Below are 6,000 nucleotides of genomic sequence, written 5' to 3' on the forward strand. Positions count from 1 at the left end.
TACATAGATTTAATAACTTCCACCTATGGAGACATTTCCATAGTCCCATTTGACTATCACTTCCGAACAAGAGTTACCACTTTTCAGAAAATGTCAATATGGTCCTACCAAAATTAACACTAGACTTCCAAATGTCCCTGAGCAACCAATCTTTGGCGAACCTCAGATTGTCCTCGACAATTGCTTAATCACTTTAGTCATATCCAGTTCTAGACTTTTCCCTTCTAAATGCCTTAAGCATTTGGAAAATTTAGAAAGGATGAATATTATAGCACATGAAATCGATCCTATATCCGAAGCATATGGGACACGATTCATGATGTTTGACATAAAGACATGATACTAGACCAGCCTTTTGCTACAATATTTTTCATTTGCCATGTTTTCAAAATTTAACTATGAAGAGGGATGCCGTAATCATAATTGAATTTTGAAAACACAATATATATAGAATTTTCTTAAGTCGAACCATTCAGACATAAAATTCATATATTCTTGACTAAAGATGATTAAAATCTCAATCTAAGCTTTAGAATTGAAATGAAGTATAATTTCCTCTCCCTTAATTATAGCAAAACAACTTTTCAACCCCTGCAACTTCACGGATTGAAAATTTGTTTTCTATAATTAACATTGCTAGCTTGCAATACCAATCATAATAATAATCATGCTCCCACTAACATGATGATTATCAGCATAACACTTATGCTCCCACTAGCTCTGACACATTTCCAGAAATCTGTTGGACTTCTGAAATTTAGATTCATACACCTTTCCGTAGATAGCTCAGCTGTGTGTCTAAGCAATTTCAAGAACTATGAAAAGGGATGCCGTAATCATAGTCTCAATTGCTTAGGCATTTGCCATTTTTCACAAGTCCATGTTAGTGTGCCGGTTAACCACACGCGCTCCACTAATGACTTTTGAAAATGCAAATGACACAATTGATATCTACTTAAAATCTATTTAGTGAAAGCGTTTCCTCACCATCATTTTCATGAATCGGAGAGAAACCTTATGACACTTAGATTTTATAGTGTATGAGTTCCTATCCATGCGAATTTGTCAAAACCATAATCACAAGATAAGGTTAGTGACAAATTCAGCCTTACACGGATGAAACTTGTTCAATCTTAGTTTCTTGTCACCTTGGTAGCACAAGGCCCACCAATGCTTCCAAGTTGAACTCTGATAACTCACATGTAAATTCAACTTATTTGAAGTAGGTACAGAAATAAGAATTATGTCAACACGATAGGTTGCAAACCTTAAGTCGTGTGCTAGTGATAAATTACAGGTTTCACTCTTGATTAGTTCTTGAAACTCTTTCAGGATCTTTAAGGCTCCCACTGTCCTCTTGACATATAAGTTTTTCTAGTCAAGAACCATTCCTTGACAAAACAAATATTCAAGGGATAGTGCGGATTCTTATCAAGACTAACACTTCACACAATTGGTCTTAGTTGGTCTTTGTCTCATCCAAGACATCACAACTTACCAATCTCAAATGTACAAGAGTAGAAAACATTTTACTCTTACATTTGATAAGTGTTTTAAACCTTACTTTATGTCATGTCACTCAAATTACAATCTTGGAGTGTGACTCTAAGAATTGTTTTGGAACGAAGTATGACTCATCTTCTTGATTTTAACCAATCTAACAATTCATGACCTCTCTTCTTAGCCATAACAATGCACTAAGACGTCCATAGAGTATGAATTTGTGATATGGTTTCTAAATCATTAAGTTGATCATAAAACTGATACTAAAGTACTCTCCCGTCTTTTCAGATTTGAGAAACTTTTATCTTTCTGCCTAATTTGATTCTTCTTATTCGTTTTGTCATACATTGTATCCTTTCCAATGTTACAAAATTATACTTAACCTTATAAGTATAATCATATTTACTAATCTTTAGTAAATCATGACAAATCAATCTTTGTGGTGGACCTTGACCAGCGCACACCCAGTGTACCTAATTCCTTAGTCCTTCATTTGACTCACATATACATGTGATCAAAGAATTAGTCTTAATTTTTCAAAGATGAAAATTCTCATTCATCATACAATACAACTTGTATGATTCCAAGTTTCTGTCCAATTGAAACTTGGGTGATGAAAATTTTCTTCATTCGGTAAATCCAGACACTACCACAAATGAAAGAATCAAATCCACTTTCCAATATTGCTATTACTGGAAACATATAAGCAACAATTTTCCACCGATGCCATTGTAAGGATATTTTTTAAAATAAATAAAATTAAAACCTTTTTTTCCTTTTATTTTAAAACTTTGCGGAAAAACTTATCCTTACAATCCACATGAAAACTTGATTGTTATCTATTCCTAAGCAATATATTATAACTCTTAAGCAACAGCTCAAAATTCTGATTACCGAACCATGCGATCGACACCCATCTTCGCAATCAAAATCAGCATATACTTCTTTAAGCTTCCTATCTTTTCTTTTGATTCTTAAAACATCACCATGTGACCCAGTCACATCATGTATCAAGAATCTCATAATAGAAACTTAATAGAGTTATACAGTGTATTTTACCCGAAGTAGAGTCAAACCTCTTGACTTGATCAACCTTATGACCTTTCAGGTAAATAGGGCAGCTTTGCAACCAATGCCCCTTCCTTTGGCAACAAAACACATGTAGACCCTTTGATAATGGCACATGAGACTATCTCAGACTTAGCCTTTCTCTTTACCATTTGGTCAACCGAGTTGACTATGGCCGATCCCTTTCCATTGGGAAGAGAAATGCTTTTCTAGATATCCAATGCTACCATTGCCAATGTCCATTTAAGGTTTGGGAAGTTGATCTTCTAACAAAATTTGCTTTACTAGTGTTCCAAATCATTGCTGATTCCACAGCACAAAGCAAATAGATAAGATCATTAAGGCTCGTGTCATAGTCTGTCTCATAGTAGTCCCAAAGTGACCCGCTATGTTACTAAGAAAGTGATTGAACATCCAACTTTCACGAGACTTTGACACCCAACTCTCCCGTCTTGTCAATATGTGACTACATCTCCAAGATGTGACCATACCAAGACCTTAACTTGCCAATAGGGCTTGAGTGACTTTAAACTTTTCAAGAACTTGTGGGTGAGGGAGAATAATTGGAGGAGATAAAGGAAGTGAAGCATGATGTTGAGGAACATCATCTTCAAGAGATTTGGGAAGATCATAAATGTCTAAACCAGACATGTTTTGGGAGATATTCAAGATAGTTGATTTAAAGTCCTTAATATGACACCCAATATGAAATATTAAGGCTAGGACCCAACAAACTATTTTATAACTTAGAAGAGGGATGCCGTAATCCAAGCTATAAAATATTTGAAGGTAGGCGAATGACGATTCACCAATTTCCACCATGAAAAACGAAATAATTTATTAGGTTTTAATTGGATTTGAAATTCCTAGATCTTTTGAGATTCATTGAACTTTTCAATGGCATGTTTCAATCTCGAGTGTGCCCTCTCAAATTTTGTGACTGGGATGCCGAGGATCACAAAACAAGGTGTGAATAACCATACCAATTCACTTGGTATCCTTAATATTATCACCTAATCAATGTGCTAGTTAACCACACACGCTCCATTGATCTATGAAAAACATTAAGTCACCCTTCGTGGTCCTTACTAGTTCAAGTTAGTGTGCCGGTTAACCACACACGCTCCACCAACGACTTGGTAAGGTACAAAGTGTGAATTCCATGGGTTAGCACCAAATTCACATTTTTCCTAAAGTAATTAAGATTGGGAATTATTAAGATTTTAGTTACTTTAGTATTTATCATTAATACTTTTAATGAAGGGAGAATTTAAAGTCATTGTCCTACCCGTTCGGCTAACGACCCTCCACCGGTCAAGCAAGCGGTGGGTGAGAGTATACACCCATTAAGTCGCCATTTTATAGGCAACAACCTTATACCCACCTTATAGACCGGCTTCGTGAATGAGGCCTACTAACGGTAAAACGACTTATTCTTATACATATATATAATAATTAACCATTAATGTTATAAATAGTATAAGGGTTGAATTTTAACTATTAAAACTCTAAGGCTTGGAATTAAAGTTTATTAAAGTGTGTGAACCCTAATAAACCTTGGATCTATGTTTGTCTAAATACATGCAAAATAATAATTTTCCAAGGTTTATAACCTATCTAACATGGCATGGGGAACATTTCAACATAAAAGAAGTTAGAAGAGATTACATACCTTTTGTTGTGAGAAGGTTTCATCATAATCAACACCTTGAGTTTGAGTAAAACCCTTCGCAACCAGTCGAGCCTTATAAGTATGCACTTTTCCTTCCATGTCGGTCTTCTTTTTGAAGATCCATTTGCACCCGACTGTTTTACGGTCTGGTACATTGTCAACCAAGTTCCAAACTTGATTGTCATACATGGACTGTATCTCGCTGTCCATAGCCTCCTTCCATTTAGCAGACTCCGGGCCTGCCATGGCTTCCTTAACACTGCTAGGTTCATCCAAATTTACTAGTGTACTATCACTAATAAACGTATCACCTTCCGTAGTAATATGAAAACCATAATAAAATGAAGGTGTGTTCCTAACGCGTGTGGAACGTCTCGGAGGTTCAGATTCGTCAGCTGGATCAACAGGAGTTTCTTCCTCAGGTTGATTGCTAGTGTCTGAGGTTCCTTCACCAATTGATTCTTGAATTTCTTCAAGATCAATCTGCCTCCCACTGTCTCCTTGGCTTATAAATTCTTTCTCGCGAAAGATCCCTCTTCGTGCTACAAAGACCACATTCTCACTGGGTCTGTAGAAAAGGTAACCGAAGGATTTCTGTGGGTAGCCGATGAAAATACACCTTTCACTTCGGGGTTCAAGCTTATCATGAGTTTCACGCCTCACGAAGGCTTCGCAACCCCAAATTTTGATGTGGTCCAAATTGGGAACCTTCCCAGTCCACATCTCATAAGGTGTTTTGGTAACCTTCTTTGTAGGGACTAGATTAAGGATATGGGCGGCAGTCTCTAAGGCATACCCCCAAAAAGAGATTGGTAACGAAACTCGACTCATCATAGAGCGAACCATGTCCAACAAGGTACGATTACGCCTCTCAGCTACACCATTCAGCTGTGGTGTCCTGGGAGGAGTCAATTGTGAGACAATCCCACACTCCTTAAGATAGTCAAGGAACTCGGTACTAAGATACTCACCACCTTGATCGGATCGAAGCATCTTAATGTTCCTGCCCAATTGATTTTCTACTTCCTGTTTGAATTCCTTAAACCTTTCAAAGGTTTCGGACTTATGTTTGATTAAGTAGACATACCCATATCTACTAAAATCATCAATAAAAGTCACATAATACCAATTAGCGTCCCTTGTGGCGGTTTTGAATGGTCCACATACATCAGTATGTATTAGGTCCAACAAACCTTCACCCCTCTCACAAGTTCCAGTGAAGGGTGATTTTGTCATTTTTCCAAGTAGACAAGATTCACAACTATCATCTGATTTGAGGTCAAATGATTCCAAGACTCCACTCTTTTGGAGTTGTCCTATGCGTTTCTTGTTTACATGTCCAAGACGACAATGCCACAATGATGCTTTATCTAGGCTAGTAGAAGAATCAATATACAACACATTATTTCCTAAGTTGTCTACAATCGACACAGTTTCATACACGCCATCACAAGGTAATGCTTTAAAATAAAACACATTATTAAAGAAAGCATTAATACCACCACATTCATTATCAAACGAAAAGGTAAAACCTTGTTTGTACAAAGCATGAAAAGAAATAATATTCCTCGCCATTTCAGACGAGTACACACATTTATTCAAATCTAATTTTAACCCATTATTAAGCAACAAAGTATAAACTCCAATCTTGGAAACAGGTGAAGCCTTCCTATTCCCCATGATTAAGTTTATCTTCCCTTGCTCCACATTCTCACTTCTTCTTAGGCCCTGCATATCAGAACATATGTGAATACCAC

The sequence above is a fragment of the Lactuca saligna genome, chromosome 5, assembly GCF_052625555.1.
Source record: "Lactuca saligna cultivar CGN05327 chromosome 5, ASM5262555v1, whole genome shotgun sequence".
NCBI lineage: Eukaryota > Viridiplantae > Streptophyta > Magnoliopsida > Asterales > Asteraceae > Lactuca > Lactuca saligna.